The 23,283-nt window shown below is 40.6% G+C and overlaps 1 pseudogene; it reads right to left on the minus strand.

Annotated features, from left to right (window-relative positions):
- Window positions 1-461: 461 nt before the first annotated feature.
- LOC142055609 (large ribosomal subunit protein uL29-like) lies at window positions 462-23,231 on the minus strand (annotated as a pseudogene).
- Window positions 23,232-23,283: the final 52 nt, after the last annotated feature.

The raw sequence follows: 23,283 nt of genomic DNA on the forward strand, positions 1-23,283 counted from the left end.
TTTTCCCAATCCCTCTCCTTTGCTAAATGTCTTCTGGTATGGATGTCACCTTACAGGCTTCAGACTTCCATTTACAGACATCTTTCTCCAAGCTCCCAAACCCAGCCTCTTCTTCCAAAATATGCCTCACCTGAGATCTTACTTACCCTTTCTTCACTGACTTCCAGCCTGTCAGAGTCAGTTTTCTCTCCTCTTCTTGTAATTCAGGCTTTTGTCTAATCCTGTAAATTTTAAGCTTTACCTCTTCCTTCTCTCTTCCCTACACAAGGCTTTCTTCCCATTCTGCATTTAAATCAGGTAATGCTCTTCTGTAGATTTCCTCACGGGCTCTACGAAGCCACAGTTTCCCTCTCCTTGCTGCACAAACCAGATGGGAAAGTCCTTTTCTCCCCAAAGCAAACTTTAGGTTTAATGAGGAAATACTTACCCAACATAATTAATAACATTAGTACACAGCAGTTTTATGCCCCAACAGTGAACTGCTGGGTAGGGTATAGCCTTTCATTCCTTTTCTCGATGGTTTTTGGTCTCAGACTGTCTTTGTGCTTGTTTTGCATGTGTTGCCAACCACATGTCATCTTAGGCCACTGCTCAAGTTTTTGCTTTCTGCCTTTGTAAAGTTTCCTCAAGTTCTCCTTCTGGTACCAACTGATAACAGCCACAGCTCTGGCAATGGATTTGGAGACCACATGTATCTTGGAGAGTTTGAAATCGCTTTCTCCCTGGACCCTTGCCATGTGGTGTTGAGCATGTCCCAGCTTCTGGTCATCCAATTGCATCAGCTGCTCCTCTTCATCCTTCCCTTGTCGATGTCAGGCCTTAACCTTTGCCGTGATGGTGGCAGCAGCATGGCTCCAAGCACAAAAGCGATAAGAGGACCCATTGCAAACCTGGGTTCACCCTCTCAAGCCCAGGCTGTTAGCCTGGGAGACCTGCTCACTGCCCAGCAGGGGAATAGATGCAGTACATTCAGTGACCACATAAACGTAGGGATTTTAGAGTGCTGCGTATCTGAAGAGAAAGTAAGCAAAGACTTTTCACTTCATTAAATGAATTTTCCCCAACCATAATCTCAATAGTAGCTAAAATATTTTGACAGGATTTCTACACATGCACACACAGCACCAGTCTGTCACTGACAGCCAGTCTAGCAAAATTTCCCAAGTGACAGAGTTTTATCCGATGGGCAATTAAGGACTTTACCGGTTGCATCTATAGTAAAATTAGCTGCCAATTTTTTTTTTTGCTTAACTTTTGCAAAAGATGTGCAATCTGTCACACACAACCCACAGTTACACTGAAACAGACACTAATAGACAGCTAAGAGCTCTGCATGCCTAAATAAATATTGAAATATCATCAGCTTAGTCAAAGGTAAAGTGATGATAGCGAAGGCAAAGGTTTTCTGCATTTTTCTGCACTGTTCTGCAGGCAGTACATGCATTAGACCTTCCCTATCATGAGATATTGAGGTTTAATGTTGTAAATATTTGTATTTTCTCACCAGCTGCACACCTAAAAGAGATCATGCTTCCCTGCTTTCTCTGCAGGTCTCCCCATGCATGGAAAGGGATGAAGAAGGCCAAGAGGAGGAAGCAGTGACATGCAAGGAGGTCTAGGACCGCAGCTGGGACCGGGTGAATGCACGTCATCCCTTTTCCTGTTCTGTGGAGCTTCCCAGAACAGAAAGATGCTCTGTGACTCAAGAATGGACTTTTCAGCTAAAAAAGCATCTAAAGTTGGCTCTGCTGAGAGGAGTGACACATACCACAGACTGCCAAAACTCCCACAGAGGACTCTCCCTCCACCGTAGAGACAGTTTGCTGTCCAAACATTTTTCAGCTAAGAAAAAAAGAGGGGCTTTTTTTTTCCCCTTCTTTGGGGGAAGGGGGAAAGGCAGGGTGTTTAATGACTTTTCTTGGTGACCAAATTTGCAGTACTAATCTCTCTCACCACGTTTTTAATCTAATGAAAACTATATCAAGTATTAATCTTTACATTATCTTACAGTTCAGATTTGCTAAAGGTCATGAACTGTTCAAAGCTAAAAAGCTTTGCTGCAAGGGAAACTATCATCACAGATATTTCACAATAAGCTGCAGGATTTTCTTATTCCTTTTTTTGGTTCCTCTTACTCCAGGTTATTAAAAAGTACAAAACTGTTAAAAGGAACGTAGTAACAGCAGCCAGGACATTCTGTTCATTTGCCCTTTAATCTTCCTGCTGTATTGCTAGTGTAATAATTGATACCAATTATTTTCAGAATTCTGTCTGCAATTCTGTATGTATTAAGCAGATTAATCTAGTCCGCAGGAAAAAAAAAAAGTGCTGTATTTTATAAGCTCCACGGTAGAGAGTCTTCTTTATCATCAGCGTTTGTGCAGATTTCTGTCCTTGGCTTGGCAGGCCAAGTTAAAAACACTGTGAAAAAGTAAAGTCCTATCCAGAGAACATAAATTATACATAACAAAACTGAGCAAGTAGAATATATTTATTGAAACAATACAGAAACACTGAATTATCATTTCCAACCTGGAAATATGTAGTTCCAGAGTGGTATGGAGATATATAATTGCAGTATTACAAGAATGCTCTCAGATTCAGTTCCACATCACCTTTTTCAAAGTAAGCCTTTGCTTGCAAAGAAGACCTGTGAAAATTGTTTCCACAACATTTTATCGGTCAACAACCTGCCTAAATAAATTGTCTTTAAAATATTTAACTGATTCCAGTAACTACAGAATATTAAGAGGGCACAACAAAGAATACAAAATACATAAAATCAATGCTGAATGTATGTCTTTAATCTTTTTTACTTGGGCATTGCATTCCTATCTTTAATTGCAAGAGCACACAACAATATATGTGTTGCACTCCCTTGCAATTAGCCACACATGGATAATCTATTTTAGCATGCATATTGCTTTGTATATGACATGCTAGACCACAAAAGCTATTTATATGATATGTAAGTATAAATTGCATTTACACAATATGCTATAAATTAAGGATTACAATGAGAAAAGTAGTAAATATCTGCTAGCATATTAGCCCAACAAAATACTCAGCCAAGAGCTGTCTAGATGGAAAGTTATATGCTTTTATTTAAGGTTTGCCGTTAATTTAGTTAAACGGATACAAAAAGCTGTGCGAAAGCTCATTTCAGTTTACACAGACCTTATCTCTGGTGTATATCATTTAGAAATAAGCTTAAGCCTGAAGAGAGTTTGATCTTAAGCTAGAGAGTTTAGCTCTTACCTTGTTCTCTCCTTCATTTTAGAAAACAAGCTCTTTGTAATGAGCTTTGTAGCCAACCTCCTCATTCTACAAAATAACTTTGTCTTTGCTACATAGAGTGCTATATACATGTACGAGGACAGAAGAAAACGCATGCATTTTATAATTAGTGTCCAGTAAATACAGAGCGAGGAATACAAAAAGGTGCACAAGAAGCACAGATCCTAAAGAATTAATCCGATTTTAAAAATGCAGCACAATTTACAATCCAAATCAGTTTTTGTAACATGGGTACAAGCTAAAAACAATTTCTTTGATTTTTCCTTCCAAAACATGTAGACCTCTAAGAGCACCAGATGATTAAATACTATACACTGTACAATCCACTGCATCATTTTCAGCTACCTTGGATTTTAAAGTTAAGTGTACTGAAACAATAAATTTTGAAATAAAAACTTTTAAAATGTACCCAGCTAACAAGAAAATAGGTAAAAGGGATTAAGCTCATCTAAAATATGAACAGTTCATCACAATTTCCAATATTAACGGCTACTTACATTTTAAAATTAATAAATACATACACACCATATACACATAAAGCATGACAGAAGAATTCAAAAGGATGCTGCATGATCTTCCATCTACATACAAAAAGGGGGACAAATTCTGCGCAAAGTTAAAATCTCCAACTAGTTACCATTTTTTAAATGGAGACTTAAACTTAGTTAATCCTCAGCTTTATAATTTCTTTTGCTCATTAAATAAAATACTGGCATCACATAATTTTATTTGTTAACCTTTCAAAAAGCCCAGCTTCCAGGTGAGAAGAGACTTCGAGAGTGAAAGTAGAAAAAGTATAACAGGATGAGGCTGATTTAGAAACTCTTGTAAATATTCTGATTTATTCCTCTGTTAAGTATGCAAATATGCTGCCTAAAGCCTTCCCCTTCCTGCCCTGGTCCCCCCAGGAAAACGTGTAAAGTCAAATATGTGCAGGCTAGCACAATCAGAAGATGTATTTCCTTAGGGCTATTCTCATCTGCCAAGTACTGTGAAGCATTTTCTTAGAGATAAGCCTCTCTGGAGCAAGTAAAAAGGAAAAAAAAGTATATGTTCCCAGAAGAAATCTATTTGCCTATTAGCACTCCCTATAGCTCAAGATATTCTCTCAGGTGTTATTCCAAGCTTTCTGCCCACCCAACTGGAGAGCTTTGCAGTTCTGGGTTTGTGCCACCTGCCTCAGTAAGAATCAAAGTGAATCTGGTGGCACACAGTTGGAAGTCAAAGCTTTGCTCAAAGTCCACGACAGCAAGACCACTGCCAGTGACCCCTCAGCCTCACCCGAGCTCATAAGGCACACTCCTGTGAGAGTAAAGGAAGTGGTCTAATATTTAACAGGTCTTTCCAGCTTCAGCTCTGTGTTGCCAGACTTGGCCAAGGTCACCGAACTCTCATTCAGATTCAGATCTGAACACAGAAATCCCACAAGTTCGGCATTAATAGCACTGAATGCTCAAGTTTTCCCACTGCTTATTTCTGAGGTACAAAGCGGATATCTAAATAAGGATCTAGATACAAATCTCAGGCTGTATCTACAAAACAGCCAAATAAATGTATTTTAATCGTAATGCAGGTGCAATGAGCTCAATTTTAAAACATGAGAAAATTATACACAAAGAAGTTATACAAACCTGTAGTGGTATTAGCTTAGATTTCTCTCCTGTCAGATCTCAAACCTGAAATGGGATCATCAAAGGAAACATTAGTGAAAACATCAGCAACACTCTTTCCTCACATATTAAATAGAGAAACCAGGAACATGCTTTTCAAGCTAGGGCCTGGTGCTGCCTAGTGGATGAGGTATAGGACTGAACCAATTTTTGTTACTGGTCATAAAAATATCCCACTGCAAAGATGTCAAGTCTAGTGCTCTGGCAAGATTCCAGTTTGGATAATTATGGTATTCTGCTTTCCTAAAACTTTGTTTCCTTCACAGTAGTACTGTGGTTTGCCTACCCTACAATGCTATACAGTGTTGCTCTGTGTCCTTTAACAATTTTTTAGCAGTACCTTCACTTTAATGATGTACAGACTACTGCCAGAAATGGTTATAGATCTTAATGCTATACCATCATGGGTTTTTTTATGAACTCCTGTATCCAGAGTCACCTTCCCACAGCACCAAAGCCTATGACAAAAAATTGCAAAGTTGGATGCTTCCTCTCCTGGGAAGGGCCTGGGGCTGCAGTCGTTCATCTCCTGCGAATCCCTCCCTCAAGCCCTGGCAAATATGCTCCTGAAAATACAACACAAAGTCGATACTGGAATTTTCCAAGTACCTCATGATCCTGCTTGATGATAAGCACTATATACAGGATAATCTGCTCTATGAGATGTGGGGTTTGGGAAGACCAGAAGTTACAGTCTCCATTTCCTTCATTTTTGCCTTTGACATCAATGGCAGGAGTGCAAACACTTTCTGTTGCAGTGTGAACAAACCCTTACAGGTGTTCTTTTAAAATACACTGTCTTTAAAATATTCATGGCACGGGCATCCAGCCTGTGCTGCTGATTTCAGTGTTGTTGCCACCCACAGAGATGCTCTGGCTGTGGCGTTACTCGGAGAGCAGGAATGACTAAGAAGGTTGCACAGCCAAGCTTCTTCTGCCAGACCTAAAGCCAACCACAGACTTTGATAAGCATTCAGTCAGGATTTTAGTGTTTATACTGTGTTTTCCTTCTGCTGCACTGTTGAGGGATAATTGCGTTTGTATTTGTCCTAATGATGTGATTATGCTTTGCATTCACCCTTTTCATGTGATGTCAAAGGAGCTAATGGCATCCCCTCAGGATTAAACAAAGCAGTAAGCAAATCTCAAAGGCAGGTAGCTACTTCTCTGGGAATAAATATATCCAAAAGAGATGGGTAGAAAAATACAGAAGGCCAGGCATCCTATTCCTTCTAGTGGAACTAAATGAATTTTATGCATGTAGGGTCTGGGTGAAGGGGGCTTTTGAGGATGGAGGGATTCCAATTTTACATACATATTTAAAAACTAGCTATATGTTTATTTAGATAATAAAATAATAATGTTTTGAAATACTGGAAGGCTGTAATTTCTAAAATGTAAAACTACTATCACTAGCTATATTGGCAAATTCTGAAAGTTTATTATGGATTTTCACCTGAAAAAGCACTAAACATCAACAGTCTTCCTCAGCTTCGGATTCTTAAAATCAAATCTAAATCTGCATAAAGCTGACTAAATACCATTGACCGGACTCTCCTTTTTCTTTCCCATATCAAGTGAATCGGACTTTGTATTTTTATAATAAAGGGTAACAGGAGTGCCTATTAAAAGGATTTTCATTGCCTTGCCTTCACATTAAGGCAGCACAGCGTAACTGCACAGCTTCACAACTGAGGGTTTGGGGTTTTTTTAAATTAATGGCTATTCCATTTTTTTACTTTTTCAAGTGAACGGAAATTGACCTTCATTGTCTCTTTAGTCAGTCCAGCTCAGAATCAAAGAGCAAGTTAATTATAACCATTTAAAACTTAACAGTTGAAGCCTTTTGATGTAATATCGCATTCATTTCTAATTAACTGTACATATGTCTTGCCGAGTTATCGAATAACTCTTGAGATCTGTCAGCATAAAACCTTAATAAAAGCACGAACACTTCAGGATGAAGATTAGACAATCCTTATATAAGAACGAACAGAAGGTGACGGGGAACAAGACTGAGTATAGGAAGAAATCTCCGCCTAACTGCTTTCCCTAGTGTTCTTTAAAACATGGTTGCTCCAGCTGCTGCTGCACAGCAGCTTGGTGTCCTGAGAGTCTGGGCTGTCAATTTTAGTTTTATAAGTAAAACAAAAATACAAGTAGCTGTATATTTCAGCCTTTTCAATGATCCATCGTGTAAAGTTTTAATCTGATCAAGCACAAACATTTTCCTTTTGTGGCTATTTATGGCCCCTGTCCTAGAACCTGATCATCAAAATCAGTGAAAGCCACCCCAGCAGCCCAGTGGAGCAAGTTGAAGTCAAGATGCTGTCCCTCTTCCGGTGAAGCTCTTCTCTCCAGTGACCAGATTCCCTGGCCATGGAGTTGGCGTTGGGTTGTGAGCTTTGCAACAAGGATCCAACAATGTGTTAGGAGAGTTTGGGATCTTGATTTTGTTTCTCTGTAAACAAAGCTACACTGTTTCTTAGTTCATCAAGTTTATTGTTATCATCATTATTTTTAACACCTTTGCTCCCAAAAATAACTAGTCTTGAAAAAAGACTTCACAACATGGTCCTAAATATGATTTTCATTCCATATGGCTTTAAAATGGCAATTACCTGAATACTAGGGCTCAAAAAAAGAGTCGAAGTCACAGTGTGCCTGCTTTCTTCAGAGCTGCTTCTATCACTCAAGTGGTGTATTTGTTTGGGGTTTTTTCACTTGGTGTGGGAAGGATAGGAGCAGGTTGATTCTCCATCCTGCTTCTTCAGCTTTGAACCCTGTATTGGGTAAGGCGGGCAGAATAAAACTGAACCAAGCACTGTCCTCAGAGCTCTGTTCACCCCACCAGGCACACCTACCCAGGGTTGAAGAGTATAAAATGGAGTGTAATCTCTCTGCTCACAGCATTGAAACTCAGGGGGAAAAAAAAAACTTCTTCATCAACAGTGGTAACCATAAATCAGGGTAAAAGTCATCGTCATGTGGAAGAGCACAGAAACCAGAACCAAATGGCTGGAAACCCTTTGGAAAGAGTGGATGATCTGGGGAAGGATGCTGGAAAGACCGAAACATCAAGATCAGGGGGAGAAGAAGCTGTGTTTATTTTTCTTAGTTATAATTTAAATGTTATTTGGTGGTTACTCTGGGCGAAAAGTTTACAACAGCCCTGAGGAAGGTCCAGGACAACTGAAAAAAAAATTGTGAATCCCCATTATTCTGAGGGATGAAATTTATTACGGGTTATTGTTGCCTCGGGAAGGATGAAGATGAATCTGTACTGGATAATTAGAAGAGTCAGAAAAAGAAGCAAGACTTGGGTGACAGTAGGCACCATTGGAGGAAATCCGTATATTACAACATTATGAAAGTGTGACACACCACAGGCCACACTACTGCACATTCTCCTCTGCTGAACTCCACTAAAATCAGTGAAGGGACAGGAGCAAAGAAATGTCAGTCACACTCAAAGCATGTTTTCCATATTTTTCCCCAGAAAGGGGCTTGCTTCATTTTATTTAGTGATAATCCATTGTACCCAGTAGATGGGCGCAGCATTTTGTCTCCACTTCAGTGGATTTCTTGCCCCACTGAAAATTTGTAACAAGTAAGTCTATTCCTGCCAAGGTCTGGGAAGTATCAGACAGAAGGACTTCTGTTGCATAATTTTGTATCCAGTTAGACCTAAAATAAAAGCATATATGTGACCACAAAAATTAGTTTTGTCCTCATAAAATCTTTCCAAAAAATACTGAAAGGAAATTATGTCACTGAGAATATTTTGTATTCAAATGTTTTTGTTTAGCTTCTCATCACAGCCAGCTAGCTGTCATGAAAGAGCTTTTATATTTACAATGTTTCTCAGCATGAAATATCCCAAAATGTTTTCAGGTTTTTTGTTTTGTTTTGTTTTTGTTTTTTTTTTTAATGGGAAAATATTCACCACTGAAACGCAGCCCCTTTGGCTTAGAAGAAGGCAGGCAGCTAAACAAATGGGATATGAAGAGTCCATGCAACTATAAAATGAATTATGGCCAGTGCTTACAAGCAAAGCTATACACCATAGCAGTGTGACCAGAATTATTTTAATATCCATACACTGTTTCTATTTTGAGGGTCGCCACTGAGTGAGGTCTGCACACTGAAACAAAACTTAATAGAGATTCACCTGGGAAACTGGAAGCTGTTGGTCTAAGGTTCTGGGATATATCAAACCTAATTTATCAGCCATTAAGCTCTCATTGCTCTTGCCCTAACCAGATGTAAGTCGAACTTGGGATAAATTCAAATGTAATTCTCCAACTTGTACAACCTGTAGTGCCAGAAATTATTATAATTTAGCAGGCGCACTGGCCATTTTCTCAGTGTAGCTATACTAGGTATCTGGCAAATGGATAGCATAACTTAACTCTCCTGGGTCTGAGACACTAATGGCTGGATCTGCAGAACTTTTAGGTTCTTCCCACTGTTTCAGCTCTGACAACAGCAACCAAAATGTTAACTCCTCATGTATGACCTACAGCCCTTCAAAGACATATCTAGGTTCACTTTCTTCTTACTTCTAATAGATTTAACTCTCCACTGGAAATTGTCCTCTCACTATGAGTAAAAAGGCAGTCCTATTATTTACAATGTCCAGGTTTAGCCCAGTCTGCCTTAAAGGACTGGCTATAGATACATCAATCGCTTGTGACATGTGATGGCCAGTTTACCAAGCAACTAAAAGTTCCTTCTAGTAAGCACTACCCAAAGTCCCATTCAGGGATTGACTACTGAAACCAAACATGATCAGGTCAGCAGCTGTGCTGTCAGAAACCTTCTGCACAGAAATAAGTTCTATGCAAGAATGCAACAGCTGTTCATTAAGAAAACCTGAAAGATCATGACGACAGGACCATAAATCAAAACAAAAGAAACTTGCATTGGAAAGGAGTTACCTAGACAGTCATTTATATTTAATGAATGTGAAAACATTTTGTGCAAGAAGAGCTGTGGGATGCTCCTTTAACTCCTAGTTTTATAAACCAATAAAAGACAAAGCTGGGAAAGGAAGCCTGGGGTCCAAACATCTGCTCTCACACCCTGCCATATTATTCTTTTCAGAAATGCAATCTGAAGTCATGTGGGTTTTGCTCTGTGTTACTTGTCCTAGCAGGTTATTCCAGAGCATCACGTTCTGACGGTGGGAGGTCGCCTTCTCCATTCCAGGATGAGTCTATCTGTACTCCTCCACAGACTTTGGCACTCATCCTACACATTTTTTCTCCTTCTTAATATTTACTGCCCTGTTGTCTTTATAGGCAACACAAACATCCCCTCTCACCCTTTTTCTCCCTGAGGAAAGTGCTCCTAACTTTTTGTCTATGTAGTTACTTCTGCTCCCAGTTCCACCAGTGCAGGTCACAGGTGTCATCCCTGAAGAGAGGAGAACCACAACACTTCAAAACTGAGAAGAAACCCAACTCTCTGGTCTTCCAAAGACTCCATGTAGGATTTTTCAGAACAACACAAAGAGGTACAATGGCATGAAATGGATGCTGTGATCTCCAAGGAGTCTGTTAACCAGAAAACAGCTTCCATGACAGGACACTGCCCCATTCAGGACAGCATTTATCTCACCGAGCTGTACACACTTGCATCAGGCCCCTCAGTATCTAATACAATGTGTACAATGGCGTACACATGGTGTACACAGCAAGGTGTTGGTAGTGGGGGGCTGCAGGGCAGCCCCTGTGAGGAGTGGCCGGGGCTGCCCCGAGCCGGACACAGCCAGTTCCAGCCGGCTCCAACCCACCCACCGCGGGCACGGCTGAGCCCCGCATCCACGATGGAGGCGCCTCAGCTAAAGCCTGTGTAAGGAAGGGCAGACAGTGCCACAAAGAGAGAGAGGAGGAGGGAACACGAGGGAACCTGCAGATGAGGAGGGGCTCGGGGGAAACAGCAGACAAAGCACTAAGGTCAGGGGAGGAGGAGGTGCTCCATGGCACAGCAGATGCTCCGAAAGGGGCTGCAGCCTGTGGGAGACCCACACCTGAGACTAGCAGAAGAGTGAGGAGGAAGGAGCAGCAGAAAGAACTCTCCATGTCATGACAACTACCTCCTGCACTGCTCGCTGCCTCACTGAAGGGACTGGGTGAGACCTGTAGCGATAACAGGAGTATGGACTGAAGGAGTGAAGCTGAGCCTGGGAACAAGGGAGGACAGGTGTTTTAAATGTCTGTCTTTTTTATGTGTGTCTCCCAATATCCAAAAATCAGTACTCAAATATTTAGACTAATGGGTAAATTATTTCCCTGCCTTTATTTCAACACACAATTTCTCACTCTCTTGTTCTTCCTATTTTCTCCCCCCGTCCTGCTGCTGGGGCAGTGAGTGAGCGGCTTTGTGAGTACTCGCCCATGTGCTGAGGCCAGCCCTACACATATAAAAAAGATGCACTTCTGAGGTAAAAAATATTCTCTGACCATCTTTCAGAAATTCCAGTTGAAGATCTAAACATTTAATCTTTACATTCTTATTCGCATCTGCCTGTAATGAACCTGGAGGACAAGAGTTTCTGCCCTCTACAAAAGTAAATGGAGAGGACCCCAAGCGATCAGGATTCATTAAAGACTCCGTTCTGGGCACTGAACGTTACATACCTAGCAAGGGTGTCTCCTTACCCAGGTAATGGAAAGAAAGGAGAGGTCAGAAAACAGAAAAACCTAAAGGCAGTATTACTTATTCAAAATTCTAAGCAGAAAATGTTAAGGTTAGCAAGACTGCTCCAGAATGACTCCCAATGAAGTGTCCATCAGATCAAAGACACCATAGATCAAAAAGATCTGGTAGGTAAGTCGAGAAAAGGCAAAGCTTACAATCCCCAGAATAAGAAAGAGGAAGAAAAAGGCAGGGGAAATAGCCTTGAAATGGTGTTCATAGAAGTTACATGTTTTGAAATCTGCTTGGCCTTACAGAGTTGCTTCTAAGATGCCAGCAGAGCAGGCTGCAGCAGCATGTCAGCAGTTATTCCTGAGAACTCCTGGAAGAAGGGGTAGGTATAACGTAATAACTGACTATAGCAAAGCCTCTCTTTTCTCCTTGTTCCTACCAAACACATTCTGGATTAAATGTCTGTAGGATAGAAGAGCACTGATAGATAACCATAGCTACAGAGTATTTTCTAGTGTGGCACTAAGAGACTGGAAAGATGTAGTGACTAAAGTTCTTAAGGGATGCAACACATTCAGTATTTAAAATAACCACCTGAACGATACAATACAAAGAACACTTAAAAGCAGCAACACAAAGATGGAAGGGACTGCAACCATGTTAGAGGACAAAATAACAATTAAAAAATTGTCTTGTTCAGGAAAAGTAAAATGTTATTCAGGTATGAAGAACATAAAAAATAATTTATTGGAAACAGAGAATAGGAAGCCGCTGGCTAAATCACAGTTCTGCTGAAACTGACTGAAAGGTTATAAAGAATTACAAGCTAAACATGAGTTACCAACATCGTGCTGTTGCAATAATAAATAAATAAAAAAAAAAAAAAAAGGCAAACAACTAGGATTACAGATTGCAAGATTTATAAAGGGATCCTTTCGTTCTGTCCAACATCAACAGAGCTTTGGTATAAAGTACAGCTCTCGAACATAATTCAAGGAAGATGCAGAACAACCAGACAAGTGTAGAGCAGAGCAACAAGAACAATGAGAGCTAGAAAACACCCTTGGCTAGGGAAGATGGACAAAATTAGAAGAGAGACTGAGGGTAGACATATTAAACCTTTCAAAAGCAGAACAAACTGAAATAAACAGGAAAGGATTAGTTTATTCTCTAATGTCATTTTAGATGCCCTAATGTATCCCACTTGGCCCTAGCTGCCTGTCCAGGAAAGCGTAATGTGGGAATTGTTCCAAACAGGCCAAGCCTCCAGAGATGCCATAGGGCATCTAAAATGTCACTAGGCACCTTTGACAACTACCTCTTCTATGTGAGAGATGACTGGCATATAGATTATACTGCGGGCAACAAACCTCAAGGTTAAGTTAATACCAAGCAGTGTGCCTTCTCCCTACACTCCGTTCACTTTGGGAGTGACTCATTTCATCAAAAAGTCTTATGTCTGAAATAAATTAGAATAAATTACTTGCCTCCATTCTCCACATGGGGAGAGTGACTAAGGCAGGTGTAGATGAGTGTACTGTAAATATCTACAGTTATATGAGATTAATTTCCCCCAATTGTACAAATATTAACTCCCCGATCACCCAGCATTTTCACTCTGTCACAAGTAATGATCTTGATGCAAGAAACACAGACTGAAGTTCTACAACCTACACTATGAAGAAGGTCAGATCGTAAATCCCATTTATTCTTATAACCTATTCTCAATGAGCAACCCCTACCCTTCTATACGGTGTTCCACTAAACTTCCTTAACTCTGGTAAGAATCACCATTACACAATGTCATCAATAATGAAAATAGCATGCCTGCTCTGAAGGTAATATAATCTCTCAAAACAAAAGAAAGGGAAAATTTAGCTGTTATTCATTCAACAGAGAAGTCAACAACTGCACTGTAATATGGTTATGCTTGGTATTTTATCTCTATATTGCTTTTTAAGCCTCATTGTCAAATGCTTTCAAGAAGATCAAATGAAGACCATATTTCAGCCTCAGTAAAAGGCAAAATGTTTCTATCTCTGAAAATGGACAAGTTCATCCACAGTAATTGGCTGTCCACCTAACAAGAAATAATCCAAAGTATTCCCAATTGGTATCTTTTAGTTTCATCTTTGTCTTGCAGGAGGGAAGAGAACACAGAGAAGAAAATGAACCATTGTTTTTCTGCAGAAATTTGTTTTCAGCCTTCCCACCTCAGATGTTTATTCTGTGTCAGAAAATGTATAAATGAAAGAATGTTGAAGCCATCACTGTGACTTTTTTCTCATCTTCTGGCAATTCAGGAAAATAAAACCTGGTACACCTGCCAAACACAAACTGCTACTGGCAACAACTTCTTCAAAGTTCTCAAAGTAGTGTATATAAAAAACGAACTTTCTGTGACCCTGATTTGATTAAGCAGGAATTCAGTAATAAAATAATCACCTTTATTTTCCAGAAACTTCCACTGTCCTTTAGCAGCACAATGCAAAGCATCCCTAGAACAGACTGCACTATAGACTTTCCCCGGGTATATGTCTGTAAGCTATCAGCCGGCTTGGCTATTTGATTCCTTGAGGAGTCTTTGGTAGACTTATTTATGAAGGAAATTCATTATTGTTGAGCTTCCATCTTCAGTTTCTGACAAGTTAAATGGTCAAGTTTACAGTATTTTTTATGATCCTTGCAGCATAAATACAAGCAAAGGATACAAGCAAAGAAATTAAGTGAAGCTGAATGGATTATGCATGCAAACCTCTACCAAACATGCAGTAAGAAGACTCAGGATCTTCTAAACCTTCAGAGTCTAACTTGAATTTTGCACTTCCACTCTCTTCACGTTCCTATAGGCAGTGTGACATTCTGAAAGCAGTGGAAAACAGGAAATGGCCTCAAGTTGCACCAGGGAAGGTTTAGGTTGGATATCAGGAAAAATTCCTTCACCGAAAGGGTCCTCACACACTGGAACAGGCTGCCCAGGGAAGTGATTGAGTCACCATCCCTGGAGATATTTAAAAGACATGTAGTTGTGGTGCTTAGGGACATGGTTTAGTGGTGGACTTGTCAGTGTTAGATTTATGGTTGGACTTGACGATCTTAGAGTTCTTTTCCAACCTAAACAATTTTATGATTCTAAGAGTCTATGAAACATTCACACTAGTGTTTACAAAGGTCACGTAATATGATGGAAAAATCATGTACAAATAACTGTCCTTCATTTATATCTCTTGATGATATCTATGGATTTGAGCACAGCCACAAACTGGGTGGGTTTTTTGCAATATTCTGGTTGCACAAAGCTCAGTGTGAAAGTGTATAATGATCAATGGTAATTGAAACAAAACTGATTTCACTCATATGGATTCTCTCACACCCACACGCTCACATGTGCCCAAGTAGTCTGGCCTGGGTCACTTCAGTGACAAGGAAGACAAGGGACACTGGCTATTCATCACATCATCTGTCTTAGACTGGCTACCATGTGATGGTTTTCTGATGTGCCTTTTGTACCCATTAGGGCTCGACAGGAATGGTGATATTTTGCTTTTTCCACCCTGTAACGCCTCTGAAAGTCATTAGGTAACACTGCTGATTTCCTCATTATTCTTTGGACTCCATTTCCATTTGTAGCTTGTCCTTTATCTTAGCCTGTCCTTCATTTTCCTTGTCCGGATGTCTTGAGGAGGTGGAAGTAAATGTGCTCTGTTCTTTACCTGCTGCTAATCTGGGTGCCATCAACACATTCTTTATCCCTCCTTCTTGTTTTTTTAATTAATTTTTCTGGTACTTTCATATCTCGACACTCTCAGTCATGTCAGTCTCAACATTTCTATCACGAATCACTACATTCTTAATGCTGAAAACCAGTAGGGAAAGGTAAAGATAAGTAATATTATTAGCCCTTTCCCTGTTTATCCATGAAACAGCAGGCCAAAATCCTTTCTTCACCTGAATGCATAATTCAGAGAGCATGCTAAAGCATAAAACCAAATAAACAAAAAAGCTGAATGACAGGATCAAAATGAGAATTAAAATTCAGTTCTGTTCCATATAAGGAAATTCTTTTGACACTAAGAAGAAAGCACAGAGGTGATAATTCTGAATTTTTCATGACTTGAACATCAATTCAAATTCTAGGATAAAAGAAAGCAATTTAAACAATAACGTATCAATGACATTGATCAGCATGTTTTTATAAAAGGCATTCCACTCAATCAGCATGGCTGTAACAAAACTACATTTAATATGATCCCCACTGCTTGCCTGATATACCAAAACAGCATAAGGCAGGCACACACATCCAACAAATTCAGGATACTTTGGCTAATTTTAGTACTTTTGGCACTGCCACAGAAAATGTAATGAGCACAGAGTCTTGAAAGATGTCTTTTCTCCTTGTGTCTGGTAATTCATTGCATCTAATGATTGCCCAAGTGCATTATGACATGAGTGTCCCTACTCCTGTGCATCAGAACAATAGCCGTTTTCAAAGGCAACAGATGAATGATGGACAAATGGTCTAGTATGAACTAGCGAATCTTAAGAGGCTTTGCCCTGTCCTCCATTCACCATTTTTCAAAGGAGCATTTGTGTTGCCTCTGTGGCTTAGTTACCGTGCACCTACGGTTCAGTGTCTAGAAATCTTCAAAGATATTCACAATCTGAAATTTAAGGGAAAGAGCAGTGTTTTTCAAAGTACAGCTATTTTCTAAGCAGTGACATATTTGAGATAATTATGCAATAAACAAGCCTAAAGGTGGGCGTTTCAAAACAGCCCATATTGAAGTTTAGTAGTTTCCAGTCCCCTCAGATTCTCTGGAGAATCCCAGCCTAAATAAATTTTTCTTTCTTTATGTATCAATTTATTTCATGAAAAAGGATAAGGATATCAGAGATTAATTTTTATGGCTTTACTGCTAAGCATGTCCCATTTAATACAACATCTCAAGAGAAACCATTTCATGAAGTAACTTCGTGAGGAGAGGAGAGGATAGGATAGGATTATACTCAACTGCAGCAGTCATCTAGAGAAATGACTTCACGAACAGGATGTCCGTGAGTACAACCATGAGCTTATGGATGTTTGCAGTGTACATAACAAGCAGCAACAGGTTTACATAACAAAGAAGATTTAGATAAGGCATTAAGGAGAAGGAAAAAAATAATGTAATGAAACACTGAAATATGCTGCCAGAGACTGTGAATTTGCTATCACTAAAAGTCCAGCGGGTATGGCATAGCTGTATGCCATGTGTCTTCAGGAAGAATAGTCCTGATGATTAGAGATGGTCCGTATTCTCTCATTCCTTTTCCCGGCTGTCAGTGCTCTTTTTCCTTTCTACTAAAATGGTAGAACAGGCCCCGAGAACATTCTACATATTGTAGCAGTGGAGGGAGAAAAGGTGGTAATTCTGGGAAAGTAAGGGAAAAGGCCTGCTGTGTTAGGCTGCCCTTTATCATAAAAAAGCTATTGGGGAGCCTTGTTGCAAGTGTTTATATCCCAGCAGAGAGGAGAAGGGGGATTGTTAAGGTGGAGATAAATCTACCTCCTCTCCAGGTGAACGAGAAGAATGGCAGTCCCAGCAAGCCCCAGTATGACTGTAAGCTGCTGTGTCCACCAGAATCTGAAGTCCTAAGAAAACAAGCCTCAAAGACCCCAGCACCCAGGAACATGGTGCAGCTTGCAATACTTGGTGCAACTAGATACTTTTCTTGATCATTACTGCAGAAGATTCAGGTATTGTCCATTATTTTTTACACCCATATGTACCAAGAGTGCACTGACACAAGGCACAGAGGTTTCCCCTTGTAGAATATTATGAGGGAAAAAAATGACTGGAGAAAAAACACGCATTAAGAAACTGTCTTATTTTTTAAGAAGAAATGTTGAGGCATAAGACTATAGAATCTTATCTAAAACAGATCTTATCTAAAGCTTAGCTGAATACTAAAACTCAAATCAGGAGCAGGTACATGGTCTTCAAAGGCACGCTCTTTGTACTCCTTTATTCCTCACATTGATGGGTATCTCTGGTTACTTAAAATGACAGCTGGCATTCACGTGGAAGGAAGAAGTTTCTTTTTTCACCATTACCTCATTGTATATACAAAATGTTGTTCTGAGATATGATGTGATTTGACATGAAGTGAGGCAATGGTAAAAAGAATTTTTAAAGGTTTCTTTCAGCTTGGGTGATTCCTGTCAACTTACAAAACCACCACAGAGCAAAATGTTTTGTGAATAATTAGCAGGTTAATTACCCATAAGTAGGGAGTAATTTGTATTACCTATGTGGTTAGCTCACCACACCAAGACCCACGCTGATTGCACATGCCTGTGCTGCCTTACAAATTAAAGGAACAACCCTGCAAGGAACTGTCTGTCCTCAAGTCCTATTGTTGTTCGAATAGTGCACAACACCTAATCCAAAAGGGATTCCTAAGGGATGACAAATGTGTGGTGGATTTCAGATCGGATGCCCTAGAACAAGGTACTTTAGAAAATAAAACAGTCAAGAAAAGCAAAGAAAAAGACACATTTAAGTAACTGAGCCCCACCAGAGCAAAATTAAATATTTGTTGTTCTGATTATAATAATTTTCCTTTATTGTCTGTTCAGTATCCATAAAATGACAGGAGTCATCTGTTGTTGGAGGAGGGAGTACAAACATTACTGCAGCAGTGGCCACTGCTGCTGACCATACCTGCGCCTACATGCCTCCTCTGCACCCACCCCACCTGGGGACTCTTAGACAAATTTCTCTTTTTGCCCAGAGAAACGTTCCCAGAGCTCCCCTCAGCTCTCGTTAGTACGTGACTGTGGTTTTCCATCATACAAAGACTTCCATGTGCAATTTGCAGGTCAGCAGAGTTGGCTGTGCCTTATTAAGTAGACTTTTCTGATTAAATTTGGAGAAATTTGTGGAGTTTTACTAAATTGACCACTGTGAAACCAAGATTTCCCCTGATATCACTGTACTCCCAAGTCCCAGGAGAACGCATGAGGTCATTTGGTGCTCACCCTGGCCAAAACAGATGTAGCACAGCACCAGACCAAGACGCATACCAGGAGAGGAGCAGGTTCACTGCCCGTCCCTGCCTCACTCAACCAGGCAGAGTACAGAGGACGAAGTGCCCCCTGGGGTGCTAGAACATGACGAGTTTCAGGCCCACCCTCACATCTCAGACACCTCCTCTCTCACCAGGCTGTGCAGCCCACCTAACATTTCACAAACAAGCCACTGCTTCAGACAGATTTCCTTTTAACTTAATAAAGAATTGAGGTGAACTACAGGACAACCTGTCTCTAGACGTTGCCTCAACTGGAAATTGCAATGCTGAAAAAGAAAACTATCAGTCAGCAACAATGACTCAGAAGTCAGTTCCCACTTTTTGGTATCCAAAAGCTATAAGCAAGCATCAGAATGCCAAGCAGCCTAGGCTGCCAAGGGAAGTATGTGTGAATGAGGCAGGAGGAAGACAAAGTATCCTGAACTATGTAGAAAGTCTACACTACAGTCCAATGGAAACATGGCTGGATGAATAATCATCTTTTATTTAATATCAAAGACAGATAGTGTTTCACAGTAGGCATGAAATTACACCAGCTCCTTCCATTTTCTGCAAACTGTGCACAAATCTCTTCCAGAACAAAGTTTTGCTCTGGTTTCTCACCAAAATACTTAAAGGGTTGCAAAGGCGTGCTTTCCCAAAGGCCTTGGGAATTGTTGGTAGTCAGAGCTGTGACTGTAGTGCTACAGATCCTATAACATGAGAATTACTATATGCTACACATAGGTAAAATAAAGATTGCAAGCTATAATACGGTATAAACATAAGCTCAGTCATTAGATTAGTGCTTGTGTAAGACGGCGCTCCAAATAGCACACAAACCAATATCCAACGTGCCACAATTCTTTGATTCAACATTTGCTTAAAGGTGGGTTTTTAACTCTGTTTCTCAAATTATTAGCTTCTATGGGTTTGAACAAGACCTTTAAATGTTATTTGAACTTAGGTTTATGGGTGATTCTTTTACCAGAAATTAAGTGTGTGAATTCTTCTTAGTTGCAAATGATCAATATGTGGTCTGTTGAATAGATGTGCCTTCCTCTACTCAAAAGATGTGTGCAAAGTGTTTTCACTGGTATTTGAAATGTTTCTTAAAACTGCGATTTTGAGCACTGGAATAACGTTAGCACCACCTAGAGGCACACGTTAGAACCATGCTTACATTTTACCCAGAAAGATTTTAATTTGAAAACAACTGTATGTCATACCTCTTTAGGTTAAGATGGTTCCCTTTGGCCTGTGGTTTTGAAGGCTATTTCTGATACTGAATTGTATTCCAACGTCTTCATCCAAGATGAGATTTTTAATTGAAAAAAGTATATTTTCTTTGCTTCTGCCTTGAAAGAAAGAAACCTGGAAAGAAAATCAATTTAGATTTATTTTCATGTAATTCAGATGGACAAAATCTCGTCAGCAATTAAAGAACAGACAAAAAGCACAAATGGTTCTGTTTTATTGCCTTTAAACAAATTAAGAAACTCTACTAAAACTGCAATCTTAGTACACCAGATTTTTAACACAGCTGATCAGATCTGTCTTTTAAGCGAGCTCATTCCCTTGAGAACATTCTCACCTATAACCACCTTCAGCATCTCCTTAAGGCTCAGAAACACTTTGCCTGCTTGCCATTGTCTTTTTCTTGGCCCATATCATGTCAGTGACTCCCAGTCACCCTGTCTTTGTCCAGTACATCTAGTACGTCACTCCCTACAAATGAGTTCTAAGTTTATGGGGGAGTTTTGCAGTTGGTCCCTCAATACATAACTTTGCACTTCCTCGTGCCATGAAATGACAGGAATCATCTGTTGTTTGAGAAGCCGGGACAAACATTTCAGCTCATGACCATACCCATGCCTGCATGCCTCCTCTGCACCCACTCCATCCAGGGACTCTTGGAGAAATTTCTCCTTTTGCCCAGAGACATGTTCCCAGAGTTCCCTTCAGCTCACGTTACTATGTGACTTTGGTTTTCGATCATACAAAGACTTTCTATCACTCCGTTTTTTGAAACTACCTGATTTTTCTAGTACAATTTTTTCTAAGTACAATATTCCAGTTCTTCATACTCCTGGAAAAGTTTCTGAACTTTCTTTTTTGTCAGAAATGTCATTAACAGATGACTTACAGGTTTTTATTCTCATCTCTGAATAGTTTCCTTCATTTCTCAAAATGTGCCCTTTTAAAGACAAGGCCTTGAATACTTACTTACTGTATTTTATTTTAACTGAATAAATTCATAGTTTCAGTGTCCTAACTGCTTTTTAAAAGCTTGTTTAATAAAATACACCATTTATCTCAGATCAGAGACTCTGATGAAGTCGTCTGCTAACTTTCACTAGGAACTGTGCTCCACTGTTACTAATACATTTTTGCTCTCCAGCCTATACTGGGAAATGAAATTCAGCCATCATGACTAACTGCTTCATAGAATTTATCTTTCTAATAATATTATGTACCCCTAATGAAATGAGAGTCAAAGTTTTTAGCAGATACCCAACACAACACACAACAGAGCCTCTTTTTTTTTTTTCCTACAAGGAGAGCTTGAACCTACTCGGTTCTTTCCCTCTTCCTTTCAAGTCTGCCACCCCTTCAGTATACAGCAGTATCTCACCAGTATGCAGTATCTTTCTTCCTGACTTCCTTGAACGGCAAAAGATTTTTGTGTGTCATGGTGTTACTTTGCATCATGATTTAAGATTTTACTATTGCTATTCCACCATTTTATTTCTTTAAGATCCAGGTTTATGTCTTACTGCGATTACTTCTAGTCCTTTAATTTAGAATGAAAATACACTTGGTTTTTTTCCTGGTCTCATCCAACATCCCAACACTGCGTTACATATATATTCTTTCATTACATGTATTGTCTGACTGCAATCAGTCTAATTTTCTTTCTCCTTGCTACCCTACTCTTTCTAATAGATGCAAGCAGTTTGAGTCTACCATGTACCCTTTGTGACATGAGTGCTTCACACAGCCACACAAGACAGGTATTCAGCCGGAGCCTCTGTCTCTGCCTTCATGTGCTAGCATTTTCTTGAATTGACTTAAGCAGGAAAACACATATTAGATAGTTAAATATTTCTTCCAGGCCCCAGGAAATATGTATTTTATTTAAAATTATATATTATGTATACATTATGTAGCTCCACTACGTGGCAGGACGCTGAGGGGTGACGCCGCTGGGTCTGCCAGCCCACTGCTGGCTGCAACACAGGCTGGAAGAAGACCAGGTGATTCCCCAACCCCCAAACTCTCTGACACCAAAGCGGCTTGGCTTGCTGGCCCTTGCTGGTCCCCAGCAGGGGCTTGGCCCCAGGGGTGAAGGCAGAGGCTTTCCAGCAGGCTGAGGGCCCTCCTGACTCCCACAGACCACCCACAGCCACGTGTCCCCACTGGGGATAGAGCAGGGTTTGGCCATGGCCTGCCTTGAGCTTCCCTGTGTCAGTCATCCTCCAGGGTTTTCCTGCATTATTCTTTTCCCATCAAGTGATGGCTTATGGCTAGATGCTGAGGTGGTACGGAGCCACCCGAGCCGCACGGATGGGCAGACAGAAATGGGGTAAACTGACCACCAGGCTGGGAGCCACTCGCCACAGGGGGCACATGGGAAGATGACAGTAACAATTAAAATAAATGGCTAGTTGGGACGGTTAAGAGTAGGGGCTTCCTAGAATCATAGAATCATTAAGGTTGGAAAAAACCTCTAGTATCATCAAGTCCAACTGTCAACCCAACACTTCCATGTCTCCTAAACCATGTCCCAAAGTGCTGTGGCTACACATTTTTTTAACACCTCCGGGGATGGTGACTCCCACCACTTCCCTGGGCAGCCTGTTCCAATGCTTGACAACCCTTTCAGTAAAGAAATTTTTCCCAATATCCAATCTAAACCTCCCCTGACGCAGCTTGAGGCCACTTCATTTTGTTCTATCACTAATAACCTGAGAACACCGACCTCGCTACAACCTCCTTTCAGGTAGTTGTAGAGAGCAATAAGGTCTCCCCTCAGCCTCGTCTTCTCCAGACTAAACAACCCCAGTTCCCTCAGCCACTCCTCGTAAGATCTGCTCTCCAGACCCTTCATCAGCTTCATTGTCCTTCTCTGGACATGCTCTAGCACCTCAACGTCCTTCTTGTAGTGAGGGGCCCAAAACCGAACACAAGATTCGAGGTGTGGCCTCACCAGTGCCGAGTACAGGGGGAGGATCATTGCCTGGCTTCCGCTGGCCACACTATTCCTGATACAAGCCAGGATGCCGTTGGCTTTCTTGGCCACCTGGGCACACTGCTGGCTCATGTTCAGGTGGCTGTTAACCAGCACCCCTAGGTCCTTTTCTGCCAGGCAGCTCTCCAGCCACTCCTCCCCAAGCATATAGCGTTGCATGGGGTTGTTGTGACCAAACTGCAGGACTTAGTACTTGGCCTCTTTAAATGGGAAACGAAGGAAACGGCAGCACACAGCGACGAGCAGGCGGCCATGAGGAAACAACGACGGTGTACCCCACTCTCTACCCACTGGCGCTCCTCCGCCATCTTAGTTAAGGGCAGCCCTCCCCCTCGGGAATGAACCCAGAGCCCCGTGTCA

Source organism: Phalacrocorax aristotelis, chromosome 3, assembly GCF_949628215.1.
Source record: "Phalacrocorax aristotelis chromosome 3, bGulAri2.1, whole genome shotgun sequence".
Classification (NCBI taxonomy): domain Eukaryota; kingdom Metazoa; phylum Chordata; class Aves; order Suliformes; family Phalacrocoracidae; genus Phalacrocorax; species Phalacrocorax aristotelis.